The sequence below is a fragment of the Ailuropoda melanoleuca genome, chromosome 2 (assembly GCF_002007445.2).
Source record: "Ailuropoda melanoleuca isolate Jingjing chromosome 2, ASM200744v2, whole genome shotgun sequence".
In the NCBI taxonomy this organism is placed as follows: Eukaryota; Metazoa; Chordata; class Mammalia; order Carnivora; family Ursidae; genus Ailuropoda; species Ailuropoda melanoleuca.
The window spans coordinates 72951085-72970939 of NC_048219.1; positions in this window are offsets into that span (position 1 = coordinate 72951085).

Below are 19855 nucleotides of genomic sequence, written 5' to 3' on the forward strand. Positions count from 1 at the left end.
TATAGCACTGCATATTAATTACACTGGACTTAAAATTTAAAAAAAGAGAGAGCTTGACTAACTTGAATAAATAGATAGATAGATAAATACAATATATTAATGATGTATCAGTAATAATAATAATGCATTGTACTTTAAGGTAATCCTTAGGACTAAAATTTATGAGTAATAAATTTGGTCATAGCTGTACTAATCATGCCTATAGATATTTTCTGGAATGGAAACTAATTCTTACATTTTACATTCAATTAAAGTGTTTATGGTTAGTGAAGGTATGTGTTATTTTTACATTTATTTTAACATACAGTGTCATAATTAATACTTTTAATATAACTGTTAGATTTTTCCTAGGTAATGACTGTGAAATTACTAATTGTTGTATTTTGGAAACTGATTATGTGTTCGTGGCAATTCTGTCCCGTAACTTTGTTTCTGTTTTCACAAATAATTTATTCTGTTAATTAACTAATAGTATATTGAAACCAGGGCACAGTGGAGTTAAAGCATAAATAAAAATGACATTGGAATTATACAGTCCCAAATTAAACAGAAATTTGTCTTATTCGTAACGGAAAACAAGCTTCATACATAGACCTATAACAAAGTAGACTCAAAAATTCTTGTAATAAACACACAGACGTCTATATAACTAAATATTTTAAAAATCTCTACAACCAAACCTAGTTCCCAGGACCTAAGGTAAGTTCTGGCTTGTTTAGATTCAGAACTTTCACCATTTTTAAAATTTACACCCTCCACTTAAAATTATTTGCCAATTCACACATATGTTAGTACCTATATCATTCAGAGTTGTGGCAGGGAACAGATGGTACAATCAAACTCAGAGAATTTAATAAAGGAATTGTTTACAAAAGGAAACCGACAAGAGGGATATGGTACTCTAGAGGTCACATTACAGGTACCATTAGGCCTCATGGGCTAGAAGAGAGACCAATTACTCAAACCCAGAGTAGCTGTATATATGGAAAGGGTCAGGAGCTGTGGGAAGTAGACAGACAACCGAATGTAAACTGGGAGTGGGGGAGTGAGGAAAATCAATGCCCTAAATCCTCTTTCCTCCAATTCTCTGTCCTAAAGTATCTTCTGCTGGCCAAATTCAATTTGATATGCAAGGATCTCCTGAAGCAGACTCTGGGTTTAGCCTCTTCAGACAAAGAGCAGGGTGGAGATGGACAGTAGCATTGGCGGTACAGTGTGAACATCACAGACAATAAACAGTGTGGCTAATGATTTGGAAGAAAAGTCATCAATTTTTAGTTTCTATAACTGAAGGTTCTCTATGTCTGGGGAGCAGACCATGTTGGGGTGGGTAGCAGAAACAGCAACCAGATAGATCATCAGGAGGCCGACTGTGAAAGGTATGGCACTATAAACTGAGTTTGGGCTTTAAGCTATAGGAAATGGTAAGAAAAGTTCTGAGAAAGGATATAATATGATTATGTTTGTGCTTTGGAAAGATCATACGATATGTGTAGATTACATAGAGTGATCAAAGATATGGTAGGCAATGGACAAAGGTAACACTTGATTTCTGAATGATAAGTAGGAAGCCACTGATTTCATTCACTGAGATCAAGATATTATTGGAGGAGGGAGAGTTTGAAGTCAGGGAAGGGAAGATAATTAGCTCAATTTTAGACATGCTGAATGTAAGTTTTCAGTGGAATAACCAAGTTAGAACTTTCAGAAAATAGTGGTATATATTTCCTTGTTGTTCAGAAAAAACGATAAGGGGGCAGCAATGATTTAGAAGTTATCAAACTAAAATGGTAATTAAAACCAAAGTAGAAAAAAAAATGGATTTAGATTACAAAAGGAAAACAGTACAAATTAAAGCCCCAAGATATATCAAAACTTAAAGGAATGAGGAGTTGGAGAGGTTTCCTTCTTTGTTTCTTTGTTTTTAGGATTGCTTAGTCTTGAGCATTTAGTTGCTCATTAAACTTAAGAAATTGTACTCTCTTTTAGGCACTGTGCTAGGCCCTTAGGACAGCATCCTGAAGGAGACATACTTTAGTCTCGCCTTCACAGAACTTCCCTTCAGAGAGTTGACAGATGATAAACGTATAAAGCAACAAATATATAACTATCAAGTGTGATTAGAATTAAAGAAACAGGCTTCAATGAAAATTTGTATTGGAATACACTTGCGTAAGACCTTTAAAAGTCATAATTATTTAAACTGAAAGAGAAGCAGCCAACAACATAAAAAGTAAGAATAGAATAAAAGTCATTTGAAAAGACTCTTTGGAAGGCTCTTCGCTTTTACCAAGATCGTAAAGAACTCCTATGTTTTCCTCACAAAGTTTTATAATTTTGTTTTTTAACCTTGAGGCCTTTAATCCACAACCATTGCAAAACCCTCTTTTGATGGAGAACTTATATTTCTCTCAAAAATATTTAATAGTTTCTGATGTAGAAATCTTGGGCTATAGTAATCATTACACTATGTCTATGTTTATCGAATCATCATTTGTATAACTTATATACACGTAACTTTTATTTAAAATAAAGATACTGTTGAAGATTTTGAATATATTCATTATTTTTATTTTGGTGATGGTTCCCTAGATACACACATACATCCAAACTTATCAAACTGCACACTTTAGGTATATGTTCAGTTAATTGTGTGTCGATTATGCCTCTATAAAGCTCTTAAATACTTAATAGTGAAAATGACCTTTGTTCTTATAAAGGCACCACTAAAGATGAGAAAATGAAAACCGCACAATGAGAAGGGATATTTGCAATACATTTTCTTTTTTTTTTTTTAAAGATTTTATTTATTTATTTCACAGAGATAGAGACAGCCAGCAAGAGAGGGAACACAAGCAGGGGGAGTGGGAGAGGAAGAAGGCAGGCTCATAGCAGAGGAGCCTGATGGGGCTCGATCCCAGAACGCCGGGATCACGCCCTGAGCCGAAGGCAGATGCTTAACCGCTGTGCCACCCAGGCGCCCCATGCAATACATTTTCTATCACAAGATCTTTTTTTAAATATCACAGAATATTTTAAAAAATGATGAAAATATACAATATTGATGAATGTTCCTAGTGTGGTTACATAGGTATTTTTGTCTCATGCTGGAGGAGGACAAATTTGTATAGCTTTATTCCAAAGTGATTTATCAAAATATAGGTATATTTTAAAGCATAAAGTTGCATTTTTTTTCACAAAACTACACCATAAAATACCATAAAAATATTCAAACAAGTATCCTGGAAATGTATAAAGGAGTTTGATTGAAGCATTTTTATTAATAGGTTTAAAAAAAGGAAAATTAAATATCCTATAGTAGAGAATTGCTGAACTATATTATCATAATTTCAAACAATAGAATTAAATGCTGCCAGAATCAGTGGTGATTTAGGTACTTCAAGAGAAAAAATATCCAAGATAGATTAAGTATTTTATTTTTGCTTATACATATAGGATATATGTATACATACAAACATGTACAAATCACCTTAATTTATAACTAATCTCACTAGTGAGTCATGACTAATGCAATGAAGGTGAGTTTACAGATTTTTTCCATATAAAAAGCTTTTTAGAATAAGCAATCAATGAAATCACCCAAACCAAAAATCTACCATTGTAATAGCCTTTTGAATTAATGGGAGAGTATGAGCATGTGAAATGAAGGCAATCCCTTTCCTTGATAATAGCTTGATATTAGGCCTTTAGAGAATTCATATTGAAGAAACAAACACACGACAAATCATACCGGTATTTTTTTTTTTTTTTTTTTACAATTCAATATGTTTTACGTAAAGTAGAATATGAGAGTTTGAGAAGAGAGAAAACCAGGAACATCATGACATAAATTAACCAGCTGTCATTATTTTCCATTTCTTAAAAATTAAGAAATGCTGTTCATTTTTATAATGCCTTATTCACTTCCAAAGCCTTCATTTAAAACAATAAAATTTAAACTGTTTCTGTTCAATGGAAACTGCCATGGTAATTGGCACAAGTAGGCAAGGATCATACTAAATGAAATTAGAGAGAATTTCCAGGCTTTTTATAGGTTTTGGAAGATAAAAGAGCTAGACTTTTTATTTTACAAATTTTTGGTGCATAGAAGTTTGTGGCAGTAAAAGGAAAGAAATAATGTTTCTTTACCCACCATAGAATACTGTGAATATTATAATTTACAAAAGATGTTCTCTGTTTGAAATCCAGTGCTTTTAGGCTAATAGGGACTATGTGTTCTATTTTTCAATCTCAATTCTTTTCATACATAAGAAGTTCTTTGATTAAAACAAAAAAATCTTATGTATATGTAAATAAATATTTCCTTCGTGTAATTTAGCTTGTAATAACATTTGCTAAAAGTGCCTTCTTGGAAAATATTAGAAGCATATATAGTTATTAAATAGTCAAATATGTAATTGGACTTTCCTTATCTTTCTCTTACATGTGTGTATACAAAGCACTATCCGCCTATAATTTATGACATCTAGGAGATGCCATAGAAATTACTAGTATATCAGTAAGTACAGTTAATGTATTTAAAACCCACTTAATTTTACATTATAGTTTGCACTTCAGTTTTATCTAATTGCAAGATCCATAATTTTGAATAGTAACTGTGCTTAAAATTGATTCCAAAATGGAATGATTTTTTAAAATTTATTCCATAAGGCAGTGATATAAAGTAATAATGTATGTGTGAGAAGTATGGGTGTATAAGCTGTAGTTATTCAAAATCCTGGATATCCATTTTCTCTAATCTAATTAAATCACTTGAATCTACAGAAGTTAGGGTTGAGTTTTTGGATTTTTTTTTTTTCCGAAAATCTCTAGGGTTCAGACTGTAAAGGCATTGAGGAAGGATAAAATATCATAGAATTTGTACAGACATGCCAGTGGAAGTCTTTCTAAAGAGATTGGTATTCTGTAACAGTCATCTGGATCATGTCACTGTCTGATTTGGGAAACAGAATTAAATAGATAAAAGCTTTGAAAGGTAAGGTCCTGATACCCTGCTACTAGGTTTTATTAGTATAGTGTGATAGAAATGGCGAGGGCAGATTTTAGCTGATGCAGTTTAGAGGAAAGAGAGGTCTGATAAATTGCTCTCTTTCCCAAAAGCTGAATGGAATAATCCAACAAAGCCCTGAAATATCAGAATACCACAGTCACAGTTCTTGCTTTAGATCACAAGATGGGCTACTGGATTTGGAGGTATTACCACGTTTCAGTGTGTTGCTTTGTTTTGCTGATTAGCTGGTTTACTTTTTTTTTTTTTTTAATTTATTTTCAGCTTATTATTATCATTAAAGATCAAGCATATCCACTAATAGGCAAAGGCAAGAACATACTGGAATATTACATATTAGTATTTTAATGACAATATTATAATCAACACTTTAATCAACATTTATATATTTTGAATAATGTTCTTTTTACTAGAGAAATTTTGGAAATACACAAAGTTTCCTTATTCTTACTACATCCAACATGAATTAGTTACTTCAAATGGGTTATTATAGAAAAATGGTGATGGAGAGATTCTAGATTGTTGCCTAAATATATTGACAAATGGTTTTAGCTAGAACATCTTTTTCTTTATAAATTGTACCCAATTTATATTCAGAAATTTATAGGGAAAGGACGTATGCCCAATTATATAAATATTTTAAAAAATAATTTAGTTGTACATTGTTTTGCCTTCCTTCTGCTATTTATATGTGAAGGCTTGGAGAAGACAGACTTTTATTATTAACATATAATAATAAAAAAAGTACACCCAGAACTTATTTGCAATAGTGGATGCAGAGAAGATAGGTTAAAAAGATCCCTGTTATCGTCTATTTTTAAAAATTGATTTTATTTTTTTATTTTGTTTTTGTTTTTTTTTAAAGATTTTATTTACTTATTGATTTGATAAAGAGAGGGAGAGCACAGAGGAAGAATGGGAGGAAGAAGCAGACTCACCCCTGAGCAGAGGGCCCAACTTGGGGCTCAATCCCAGGACCTGGAGATCATGATCTGAGCTGAAGGCAGACACTTAGCTGACTGAGCTACCCAGGAACCCCATTATCTTCACAGGTTCTCTTGAGTTAATTTGGAACCAGGCTTCATTCTGTTTCATGGACTGTGACAGAAATGATATGGGTCACTTCTGAGAAAAGCAGTTAAGGCCAGTGTATCTCCGCAATCTGTCTCATTATTTTCAGTTGTGACATGAATGCTATGTGTTGAGATGACTGTGGAATAAGATAGAAATAGTCTAGCTACTTGAACCACTGCATTGAGGATTGCTGTTTTGGAGGGTGTCCCAGCCAGCGTCCGATCTTGTGTGAGAAAGAAATATAAGGAGGTACACCATTGTTATGTAATGATATTTAACATTTCAGGGTCTACTAGTTACACTGGCATTAAGTGATACAAAGAGCACAGAGATCAGTTACACTGGATAAGGATTGGAAGGCATTGGTGAAAAAGAGGGAACAAGAAGATGAGCCTAAATGGACATTGGTAAGGTAGGCTTAAAAAGGTAGGGGGGGGGGCGCCTGGGTGGCACAGCAGTTAAGCGCCTGCCTTCGGCTCAGGGCGTGATCCTGGCGTTATGGGATCGAGCCCCCACATCAGGCTCCTCCGCTATGAGCCTGCTTCTTCCTCTCCCACTCCCCCTGCTTGTGTTCCCTCTCTCGCTGGCTGTCTCTATCTCTGTCGAATAAATAAATAAAAAAAAAATCTTAAAAAAAAAAAAAGGTAGGAGGGGAGGCATAATGATGAGTAGGGGGAAAAAATCTCATGAAAGAAATTATAGATAGAATTTTAAGACTGTGATACAATCTAGAAAATATTTTCCTGTACTCTATTGCCATGTGATGCATAAAACACCTTGATTCTTAGGGGTAATTAAGGAAGTGTGGGAAACTAGAATGTTACCAATGACTTTGTCAATTTTAGTGGCTCTCTCTTTATCTATATGCCTTGCTTTTCCTCCTCTAAAATAACTACAGTATCACCTAGGATCCCACCAGGGAAGAAAAGCACAAACTACTTAGAATATGTAAGGAAGGTATAAAAAAGGAGTTATTTACAAAGCTTTGCACCAACTGAAGACAAATATGGCTTGTATTAGAGTGGCGGTCATCATCCCTAGGACCATGAGAGATGAAGGAAGGGTGCAAGTTACTGGAACTAAGAAAGAGAGAGTCTTGTAGAAAAGTTACTTTGGGGCCATGGCTTTCTTCCAAGAGACACAGCCAGCCTGAATCTATCAAACAGGGAGGGAGTTAGAGAAACTGATACCCTGATCTTACTCTCCTTTTCCCAAATATGCTGAAGATTGTTTTTGATGACATTGGACTTAAGAGTATAGTCTAAGAGATCTTATTGATTATCAATATAGGTCAGCTTCCTGGAGCAGATGGCAGGGTGGAAAGATAATTAAGAGTAGAATAGACAGCCAAACAGAAGATATTCAACATTGTCCACACATCATAAGCCTCAATACCCAGTTTGGCTTTCAACTAGATGAAAATTTCATGTCCCCAACATATATGGTGTGCAAGTCAGATTAGCTACCTTATAATTTAGAGTGATATCAATGTTCTCATATTCCCATGTCAAACCTAAAATACTAGTCACTACTGCCCTTGCTTCTATGGCTAGGTGATGAGCCCTAAACCGGATATTATAGATACCTTCATCCACTACCCATTTCAGGTTCCCACTAACTTTTTTTTTTTTTAAAGATTTTATTTATTTATTTGACAGAGATAGAGACAGCCAGCGAGAGAGGGAACACAAGCTGGTGGAGTGAGAGAGGAAGAAGCAGGCTTCCAGCAGAGGAGCCTGATGTGGGGCTCGATCCCATAATGCCGGGATCACACCCTGAGCCGAAGGCAGACGCTTAACCGCTGTGCCACCCAGGCGCCCCCCCCCCACTAACTTTTATGAGCGTTTCAACTGTACATGGTTCTTTACTTGATGGCATGATGAGTTGTTGGTTGTCTTGTTTGTGTGTGTGCGTGTGTGTGTATGCATGTGTGTGTGCTGTTTTGATTTTTTTACCTAGGAAATATCTGACAAGGAATGACTAAGAGGCACTCTAATAGACCTTAGGGCTCCAAATATAGTCCTACTTACCCCCTTGTCTTGCATTTGTTACCTACTATACAAATTGCCAACTGACAAATTAGAACTGCATTGGCTCCTATTGGAATCCAGTTTGCCAATTCACTTAGCCGGTAGCATTCAGAGTCTAGCTTGAATCTTTTACATAGTGGTTTTCCTTCACAGAATGAACGTGGAAGTTGACAGACCTCCTAAGAGTCAGCTAATACCTGGCACGGTGGTACTTCCACTGCACACTCCTGATCAAAGCCAATCAAAAGTCCAACCCAGATTCAAAAGAAGGAAAACTAGTCTCCATCACTTAATGGGAGACTGGCATGCACAATTTTTTGGCGAAATTGTTAGTGACCATCTTTGGAAACAATACACCATAATCACTTTCCACGATAGGTAATCCCAATATTACTGAATTTGCTGGGTTCTAAGGCCACAGTTCAGGGAAACTTGTGCCATAACTTGAATCTGCTATAGGGTCCTTTCTTGCTGTGAGCCACAGTTAAAACCGACATCCTCAAGGAAGCTGAGTAAAAGAGTTATAGAAAAATGTGCAATGTGATATATGTTTCTCCAAACTCTAAAAAGACCCACGTAATGTGATGTAATTTTTCATGGTTGTTCGTGGTTCTCTCACATTAGAGGGAACAACCTGATTCACATTAGACCTGTGGACTCTTGAAAATTTGATTGATGTGATAGTTTCCTGACGGTTTTGCAGCATTTATCTCATAACCTTTGGCATAGATATGTCTTATTAAACAATTTAGTTTTCTTACTTTTTATTCACCAGATCCAATTAGCTGTAGCGTGTTCGATGTAAAGGACAATAGTAATGATCTTTGAGGCTCAGAAGTTCCCTCCAGATTATATTATGGCAGATAAAGAGTTTATATTTCTTGAGGTAAGACTTTAAGATTTGACAACATTTTGTTGCCCTCTCAAGTAAAAGCAATCTACTTCTAATTTTCTTTAATGATGTAAATGGGGGGGAAAGAAGCCTTTTCAAGTCAGGAACTACAAACCAAGTCATAGATTCTGTTCATGTCTTTACCTTCCTTTTTGAGAGCTGTGTTGATAGAAAATCAGCAATTTTGGAGGACCAAAAATATAGTATTTGGGTTCGCAGTTGTCGTTAAGAGATGAATTTTTGCATTTGCAAAGCAAATCCTCCTTCAATAGCTTTCAAATTTGCCCTAATTTTTATACCTAATTAAACAATATTTTTAGTGACCAGTCTTTATTGAATCTTTTCAGTGCATATAACAGCTTTTGCAGAAAAAATTTTCTCCTTCATATTGGGTTGGTTCATATAATTTTAATTAAGCTTAATTAAAATTATACTTACAAAAACAAGTACAACTAACACAAAAAGATTTTGGAAAAACATAACTGACTCTTGGTAAGGTAACATAGAATTTGTGGGACAAGACCATAACTGTGTGGGCATATAAGGGAGTAGCTGACTAGTGACAAGTATTCATCAAGGCATTAGCTTGTTTACATCAAGGTCAGTTAAGAGGTAGGTTAGTGTATGTGCAAAAGATAGAAGATACTCTGATTAATGGTGGGGCAGGGGACTGAGGACTGCCCTTTCAGTCCATTTCCTATCTTATTAAAAAAGACACACAGAGAGAGAAAAATGAATTTTTCATTGGCCAAACAAGCTAGTTAAATGAGGTGTATTAGCAACCTCAGGTGTACAAAATAGAAGGACGATATTTGGAATTTTGATGACATTATATATTGACCCATCTGGATTTTGCACTGGCTAAAAAATGGGAATGTATTAGCTAAATGGAAATTTAAATTAGTTGGCTAAATGGGAATGTATTAGCAAACTTACTATATTAGTTTTCTATTGCTGCTGTAACAAATTACCACAAACACAGTGGGTTAAAGCATAATTTTTTATCTTTGAGTATTTGAGATCAGAAGTCTCAAATTAAATTTTCTGCAGGGTTATGTTCATCTGGGGGGCTCCAGAAAAGAGTCTATTTCCTTGCCTTTTTTAGCCTTTGCAGGCTCCTTTATTTGGCTGATGGCCCCTTCTATACATCATTCTAACTTCTTTCTTATGTGCTAAATCTCCTAATACTTAGTCTGATTCTTTTGCTTCCCTCTTAGAAGAACCCTTGGAATTACATTGGATCCACCCACATAATGCAGAGTAACCACCCATTTCATATTCTTAACTTAATCAAAGCTACAAGATTCCTTTTACCATGTAAGGGAGCATAGTCATAGGTCCTGGGGATTAGGATGTGGACATATATGGAGGTTATTATGCAGCCTGTGACACTAAGGGAGAGAAATTTGCAAGAATGTGTCAACATTCAAAATTGTGATGAAGTATATGTGATTTTTTTCATTCTACTCTTAATAGTTCTGAATTACTCTTTCATATTCTCCATATTCTTGTCTCTGCCAAAAATTTTGCACTATTTCATATCTACTTTTTAGTTCATTACTCTCCAGCTTCTTCTAATCTATAGTGTAGAAGCATATTTGTTCTTTATAAACAATTCCGCTTTTCATTCATAAAATTTCCATTGGGTAACTTTGCATAGTATTTCTAGCCATCTGTAAGTTCCCCAGATTCCCATTAAATATTTTATGTGTAATTACTTTATACTCAGTATTAAATCATTTCGGTATCTGATGTACATGGTGGTGTATAAATCTTTATGTGTTTTGTGTTTGCTTTATCCCAGCTGGTTGGCCATTTCCTTATTTGTTATTAGTGTGTGTATACATAATGTACACATATGAAATGTAGTATACATGTATAAGTATATAAATTCCAAAAATCACTAGTATATAAATCCTACTTGTTCAAATCAATGAATTGATACAAAATAAATACACTCCTTTCACCATGGCAGGTCAAAAAGTAGAGAATTACCAGCACCCAAAAAAACCTTCTATGCATAATGTCTACCACAAAGAACATTATCTTGATGTCTAACTCTATATATTATCTTGTTTCAAGACATTTGTATTTTTTTTCTTAATTTTTTCTATTAACCATTATGCTAGTATTTTTCATTCATGTTATGGTATATAACTTTAATACATATTTTTGTTGTTACAAGCAATTGCATTCTATGAACATGCTACAGTTCCTTAAAATGTCAAAAGATATATGGGTTCTTTTCTGTTTTGGATATTATGAAAATATTGCTAAAAATATATTTGTAGGTCTTTTGGTATTTACATGCAAATTTCAGTTTGAGTGTATGCCTAAGTGTATATACACGGTCGCAAAGAATCTGCATATCCAACCTTAGAAAATTCTGCCAAAAATATTCATGATGGAAACTTAAAGATGATTTTAAAGTGGTTGTATCAATCTGTTCTTCAATCAGGGGTAGTTAGGAGCTCTCATTACTCCATATCTACGTCAAACTTAGAATTATCTAGGGTTTAAAATTCAGCAATCGTGACGATGTTTGATCTGGCATTTTCCTGATGACTGATTTGAGTAAATGTTTATAGTTATATTATATATTAAATATATTTTCCCATCCTATTGCTTACCACTCTTCTGTCATAATGGCAGAGATTTCTTTTTATTTGTTTGTTTTGTCTAATTTAATTTTAACGTTTCCTTTAAGATAATACAATTTTCAAGTCTTGTTATAGAAATCTTTTTTATTCCAACATCTCTTATAAGTTTAGCATTTAAAATTTTATATTTAGATCATCATATAATCAGGGATTTCTTTTTGTACATGGTGAATTACAGAGATCAGTTGTCATTTTTACTCACATTGATAACTAGATGAACCTGTCAACATCTTTTGAAAAGTCCATCCTTGCTACACTGTTTTCACATTGTGAAATTTGTCCTAGATGAAGTGCTAAGCTATACATATGTGTGGTTTTGGATATCTATTCTGTGTTTTTTTGTTTGGTTGATTGGTTAGTTTTGGTTTTCTACCTTTACACTGGTAAGACATTCTCTTCTTTTTAATGCCCTTATTGATATATAATTGATATACAAAAAACTGCACATATTTAATGTGTACAATTTGATGAGTTTTAACATATACAAATATCCATGATATCATCACCACAATCAAGGAAATAGACATATCCAACACCTCCCAGTTTCTTTGTGTCCCTTTTTGGTGTGCATACTAACACTTAACATGCTGTCTACCCTCAACAAACTTTGAAGTACACAATATCATATTGTTAACTATAGGAATCATGTGGTACAGCATATATCTAGAACTTAGTAATCCATCATGTCTAGAATTTTTTATATATTTAACAACAACTCCTCATTTTCTCATCCCCCCCCATTAGTTTCTGGCAACCACTATTGTATTCTCCACTTCTTTGAGTTTTTGACAATTTTAGGTAACTCTCATGTAAGTAAAATCAAACTGTATTTATCCTTCTGTGTTGGCTTATTCCATTTGGCATAATGTCTTCCATGTCTGTCCATGTTATTGCAAATAGCAGGATTTCCTTATTTTTTTAAGGTAGAATATTATTCCTTTGTATGTATATACCACAATTTTATCTATTCATCTGTTGATGGACACTTGGGTTGTTTCCATATCCTGGCTATTTTGAATAATGTTACAATAAACTTGGGAGTGTAGATATCTCTTTGAGATCCTGATTTCAACTCTTTTGGATATATGCACAGAAACAGGATTGCTTGATCACATGGCAAACTAGTTGATTCTCAAATATTAACCTACCCTTTCATTCTTGGAATAAAACTAATTTATTTTAGATGTTACTAGTTAGATTACTAATATTTTGTTTATAATTTGTCATCTATGGTAATAACAGGGATTTTCCTGTCTTAACATACAATGTCAATTTAATATTGTTTTACCTCATAAGTTCTCTGAAAAAGTCTTCATAATAGTGGCCTTTTTTTTTTTTTTTTTGATATATTTGGTAGAATCCACTGTTGAAGACCTATGAGTGTTTAGTTTTGTGAGAAAATTTTTATTACAGAGCCCATATTTCTAATATTTATAGGAATATTGGGATTTATAATTTTTCATATTGCCAGTTTTCATAAATTATGGTTTTCTGAGAATTTATGTATTTAATATAAATTATCAAAGTTAGCTGCATAAAGTTACTTGTAATGTCATCTTCAGAATCATTCTGGTAGTATCTGTAATGTTATCCCCTTTTGCATTTTAATATGATCATTTGTGCTCTCTTCCTTTTTATCTTGGTCTGTCATGGTAGAAGCTTATCCATTTCATCTATTTTTTTAAATAACCAGTTTGTTTTATCTCTTGTGCTTTATTTTTAAATTCTAATAAAATAATTTATTTTATTTTATTTATGTATGGTAGATTTAATTTCCATGTATTTTTCAATTTCTTGACACAATGTTCAGGTGATTGGTTTTTACCTTTTTATCTTTACAATAAAGTAAAGGTTTTAAAGACTACAGATTTCCCATTAAACATGGTTTGAACTCAATTCCATAAGGTTTATGTGTCATATTTTGATATTTATTTAGTTCTAAACATTTTCTCATTCCATTGTGATTACTTTTATCTATCAGTTATTTAGAAATTTTTGCTTAATTTTGAAGCACATTATATTCTCTATCTTAGTATGTAGGTTATTCCCACTATAGACAGAGATCACACTCTGTATGATTTATTATCTTTAGAAATTTGTTCACACTTACTGCAGGCAATTTTTTTTGGTAAATATTCAGCATACACTTGAAAAGAATATGTACAATGCAAATGTATTGAGTCTTCTTCAGTGTTGATGTTCACATCTTCTATAGTCTTTACCATTTTATTCTTTCCAGGTTATTTCTCTATAAGTTTATATATATGATATATATAATTATATATTATAGCTTGTGTAAAAATATATGTTATAATATATACAATGTGTATTATTATTTATAGTATATAAGATATATAAATTACCCTACAAATTATAATTTTTTTTTACATAATACAAAAGGGCAAAGTGACCTCAATCCTTGGGAATATTGAAGATCTTAGGGGCTGTGAAGGTTATGCAACTGATCCACAAGGCTTTTCCCCATAAATGAATAATGTAAGTGAGTAAAAAGGTAGGGCTGCTAGTTAATCATTTTCAGTCCCTATAGTTTTGACAAAATATGTCAGAAGATTTCTTTAACACAATATTTTAAAAATTTTATTCTTTAAATGTTAAATATTTTTACGTTTTTTAAATATTATTTAAATGTGATTTTATTCTTTAAATGTGATTCTTTTAATGGGATTCCAAGTACTAGTGACTCTAGCTTCAACTTCCAATATGAGCTATTAGACTCCTTCTTTATTCAAATCACACTGAGTTGTGATTATTTTCAGGATGTAATACAATATTGTAGAACTGTTTCCTTTTGTCAAAATAGATAGATAAACATTATATTGACTCAAACTCAATTTCCATAATATATATAACTTACATGTTCTTTCATTTACCAATCTACCAATTTATCCATTGATTTATTTACCAATAATTTTTCATTAAATATCAAAGACTCTGTTCACATCTGTGATTTTTAAGGACTGTGTAAAATTTTGTTTTATTTTATTTTTCTATACAGGCCCCACACCTAATGTGGGGCTTGAACTCATGACCCCAAGATCAAGAGTTGGGTGCCCTACTGCCTGAGCCAGCCAGGCACCCCTGGACTGTGTAAAATTTTAAACAACATTTTAAATAATTCTGTTTTATCTAAAAATATAAAAATATATGCACTAACAATCCTTTTTTATTTGTAATATTTTGTACTATTCAAAGATGCTAAGTATACTAAATAGCAAGATAATAATACAGTGACTAAGTTCAAATGAGACTGATGTGCTACAAATCCTCCCTTTCTGGTCCTCTTCTCTCTGTTCTTGTTCCAGTGTTGATCTCTTATTTTCTTTAAGCTTTATCCATCACTTCTATAGAGACAAATGTGAAAGCAATAAATTCCAGCTTGATATTTCATGTTCTTTACTCACACTTCTACATTTTTTTCTGTACATTCTCCTGGAATTTTATCAAGCAACTCAAACACAATTTACCCTGATAAATTTATCAACTCCTGCACAAAACTGGTTTTCTGCCCTTATTCATGGCACTGGCATTTTTTTTCCTGGTAACCCTGAGTCAGATAATAATCATTACAACACTGACATTTATTGAGTACCTGAAATGTGTCACAGGTTATCCAACATTCTTTACATGTAAAATGCACATTTAGATGGGACTTCTCATTGTCTCTGTTTTGCATATGAGTAAACAGGAGGCTAAGGAACTTGCATTTGGTGGTTCCGCTGTAATTTATGCTTTCAGGGTCTAAATTTAAGCAATTCTGCTTCAGAGGCCACTATGCAATATTACCTTAGTATGAAATTCCCAGTCATTTGTTGCTCCTTCAATTTTATACTATTCTTTTTTTTTAAAGATTTTATTTATTTATTTGAGAGAGAGAGAGAGACAGGACACAGAAGAAGAAGGAGGAGCAGACTCCCCACTGAGCAAAGAGCCCAATGCGGGACTCGATCCCAGGACCCTGAGATCCTCACCTGAGCCGAAGGCAGATGCTTAACTGACTGAGCCATCCAGGTGCCCCAATTTTATACCATTCTCTAATGGGAAAAGAAATGAGTTTTCCTTACCAACTCCATTTTTTTTTTTATTGTAAGATATTGGAAAAGTAACTAATGACCCTGGATTTCATTCCAAGGTAATATTGCATAATGGCACCTGGAGCAAAATTGCTTGAATTTAGTTCCTACATGTACAACCTATAGCTAAACAACCTGATACAAATTTCATAGTCTCCCCTTTACTTATATATAAAATGGAGACAATAAAAATCCTACTTAAAAATGGATTTGACATACATAGCATGCAGGATAATGTCTGACATATTTTAGCTACTCAAAAATAGACATATATTTTCCATCCATTCACACTTTTTCATTCTTGCAGCTATTATTTTCTTTTATTAATTATAATCTATTAACATATTGCATACTCTCATTACTTTTTCTGATTTTGCTTTTCCCTGTTTATCTTTGGGCCAGTCACCCAAGCAATTCAACAGACACAGAAAATTTTGATTAATTTGAATAGCAAATCCCTCTGGTTGATTCTCTTCCGTGATGAAACCATTTAAATGACTGACTGCTTACCAATCAAAACTATATTTTGTTTGGGTAGAAATCAATGTCTCTGTCAATATCCTTTCAGGTGAAGCAAAACAGAACGAAAACAAATTATGGCTCTGTCTTTAGCTACTATTGTTGGTTGCGGATTAGAGAGTTGGCTCCAAAGGTTTAAGAGTACAAATTATAAACAAAACAAAAAGCAAATGTGATCATAAAGGGAGAAACTAACTACCAACTCTAAAAGGCTTGATTGTAACCAGATGGAATATGTTAACAAAACCAAAAAGAAAGGTAACCCAAACAAATGTGAATTAGTCAATCATATAATCAGAGAACAAGGAGAGTAAGCAAAGCAAGTGATAGAATTCTCCAATCTGGGGTGCCTGGGTAGCTCAGCCCTTAAACGTCTGCCTTTGGCTCAGGTCCTGATCCCAGGGTTTTGGGATCGAGTACCACATCTGGCTCCCGCTCAGAAGGGAGTCTGCTTCTCCCTCTCCCTCTGCCGCTCCCCTGCTTGTGCTCCCTCGCTCGTTGTCTCTCTCTCTGTCAAATAAATAAATAAATTCTTCAAAAGCTTTCAAAAAAAATATTCTCCAAACTTTATCCCATATAGTGTGGGCTTTGACCAAAAGACTTGGAAACTGTGGTTCTGCAGGCTAGGCATTCCTCAATGCAGTAATGTATATAAAAGTGGTGAACATAATAAATTTGAATATTAAAATCCTTAATAAAAGATGGATATATTAGACTGGCTTAGCCTGATTCCATTAAATATTGAACAAAATAATTATGGTGTTCTAATTGCACACATTTACAGCAGGTTTTTCAGAATCTGATGAAACATTTTACAGATTTTCTAAAGGTGGACAATCAACTGATAATGCAAAACAAGCCAATTTACATCTTGTTACAAATATATATTTAGTTATAAATGAATAAACTTGGCATTGCAATTTTATACAGTAGCCTGAGGAAGTTAAATAAGGCCAAAATGCCCTTTAGATATAAAATTAAATGCTGACGGTATGCCAGGGATGGGGACAGATGTTTCCTGAGCCCACAGACATGAGGATATGATTTTTTTTTACAGCATGAATTTAATAAAATTATGAATGACATTATAACTTTTAAGATTCTTAGTAGGAAGCAAAATTAACTAACTCCTGCTAATTTGAGTAGAAACATGATTAATTCCAAAGATATTGAATAAGCCGTAGTTTATTCAGAACTTCCCCGAAGTTCCCACTCACATGGGAAGTTGAAGAAGATACGCTTTCACTTTGGATGTGCTCACAGATAAGCTGGCATCACAGTGTCCCACGCTGGCCCAGCGCACAATAGGCAATGCTAGAGTAACAGTGGTACTTGCCTCTGAGCCTTAGATGCAAATCCACCAGTGCCTCCCAGTTCGACTTCTATTCCACCCGTGAAAAACTGAATGCTACAAGAATTGCCTTTCTGCCTAAACATTTGGGCAGCCAGACGATAGGTATGAAATAATAGTATCCAATAGTATCCAAAGACTGTGATCTTGGGAGAAGGGGGGAAAAAATCGGTGAGCAATGAATCATGACTGGGGAAATGTTCATTTGTTTGTTTGTTTTTATGACAGTGCCTATTAATCTTTTGGGATTCCAGTTTTCTAATTTAAAGCAGGTTAAGCTTCCTATAAAACAATTACACACATATGATATAAAACAAGTATGATCAGGGAGCTAGGCAAGATAAAGAATATTCTGGGACCATTGATTGGGAAAGAAAACATTGGAACATAGTATCAGAAAAACGGTCAGAAGAGTGAACACATTTTCACAAAATGTTGAATATGTGCAGCAATCCAAGGGAGTCAGGATTTAAAGAAAATCAGAATAAGGGATTTGAACCAAGAAGATACCCAATCAAAGGGCTTAGATACCCAGGAGCGAGCTGAGTAACAAGAGAATTCTGCAGGGTGCCTTCAGAGCTGCATGTGCTTGGCTACTCAACCTTCTCCACTTTACCTCTACAGGGCACTGCTTCTCATTTTATAGCCCCATCCATATTGATCATAAAAAGGTCTCCTTCACAAATTGATTAGAGGAAGAGTCCCTAATAATCTCTTTCTGCATTTTCCCCTCCCAGTATCTATTTCTCGGCGCTCCTATCGCATCTAGGAAGACTACTCTTACTTCTATCCCCGGAACCCCTTCAAGACAACCACACAGATGATGATGTCAGAGCCTGATGATTTTTGTTCTTTAGGTTCTCATTAAATGATGTCTGGAATATTTCTGTTGGCAAAAACGGCCTTATACAATTTATTCATCTTCAGACTTCCTCACTTTTTCTTACCTATTGCTTCCACATGCCAGGAGCAAAACTGAAATACACATATTCCTCAAACTCCTCATGGCTTTTTTTCTCTACACTTTTGCTTACACTTTTCTTTTAACCTAGAACTTTCTTTCTGCTTATCTATCATCTATCAAATTTAATTCATTTTTGAAGGACTAGCCCAAGTTTCATTTATTGTCAGACTTATTTACCAACCTAGTCTGTTATTCACATCATTCTAAAGAATTATGTTAATACCTGCATACATCACTATAGCATTTTGTTTTAATTACCTGATTGCGCTCTTACAAATTATGCATCTCAGAATGCGAAACCAAATTTTATTCCTCTATATATCCAAATTACATCACAATAACTGATACCTAGTAGTTGCTCAATAAATAAAACTTGAGAGAGTAAATGAACTAGAATATCCATTTTACTCTTGTTATTTCTTTATTAAGTTGATTGTATCATTTATATCATTGCCATTATTAATTCTGATTGATTGTTTGTTTGTTTTACTGAGGAAGGGATTACTACCAGAGCAGTCTTCAGTCTTCCACATACATAAAGTGGTAGTGGTGGAAAAAAATTACAGTTGTTGTTTGTTAATTTTACCATTCTAATATATTTGTCATGTTTTGATAAATTTTAAAGATCTGCCATAATTAAAGTACCCAGCCTAATTGAAATATGAAGTTTTCTGAGAGAGTAGATAAATAGTTCTGACATTTAAAGGTGAATTTTGATGAGGCTGCATAATTGCATACACAAACTTTCCATGTAAAAAGATAATTTGCACATATAAATTCCAGAATAGTAGATTTTTTACTAAACTGTGTGCATACTTTTGAAAGCAATTCTGAACTTTTTGAAAATCAGGCCCATTAATAAGTTGCTATGCTTTTTTAAAAAGTTAAGGAACTGGTATTTATTATTTAACAAAGAAAACTGATCTCTCAAAAAGTACTATCAGCTGATGTCTTGATATCCAAACAACCAGCATTCAATATACATTAAATGTAACAATTTTAATTTTTGTGATGGCATACTTTCCCAAACTTAAATGAATAACTGATCAAGACATAAATATTTGATAAAGTATGAACTGTTTCAATGGCTAAGAAAATTAAACAATGGAAAATTCTACTTTTCATATTTTGTAAATATATATACATCAAGCAGTAGTGCAGTTAAGATATTACCAAAGTACAGAAATTCAGTAAGGACCATGTAAGAACACAAAGAGACTTCTAATGGAAGACAGAGCTTGGCAC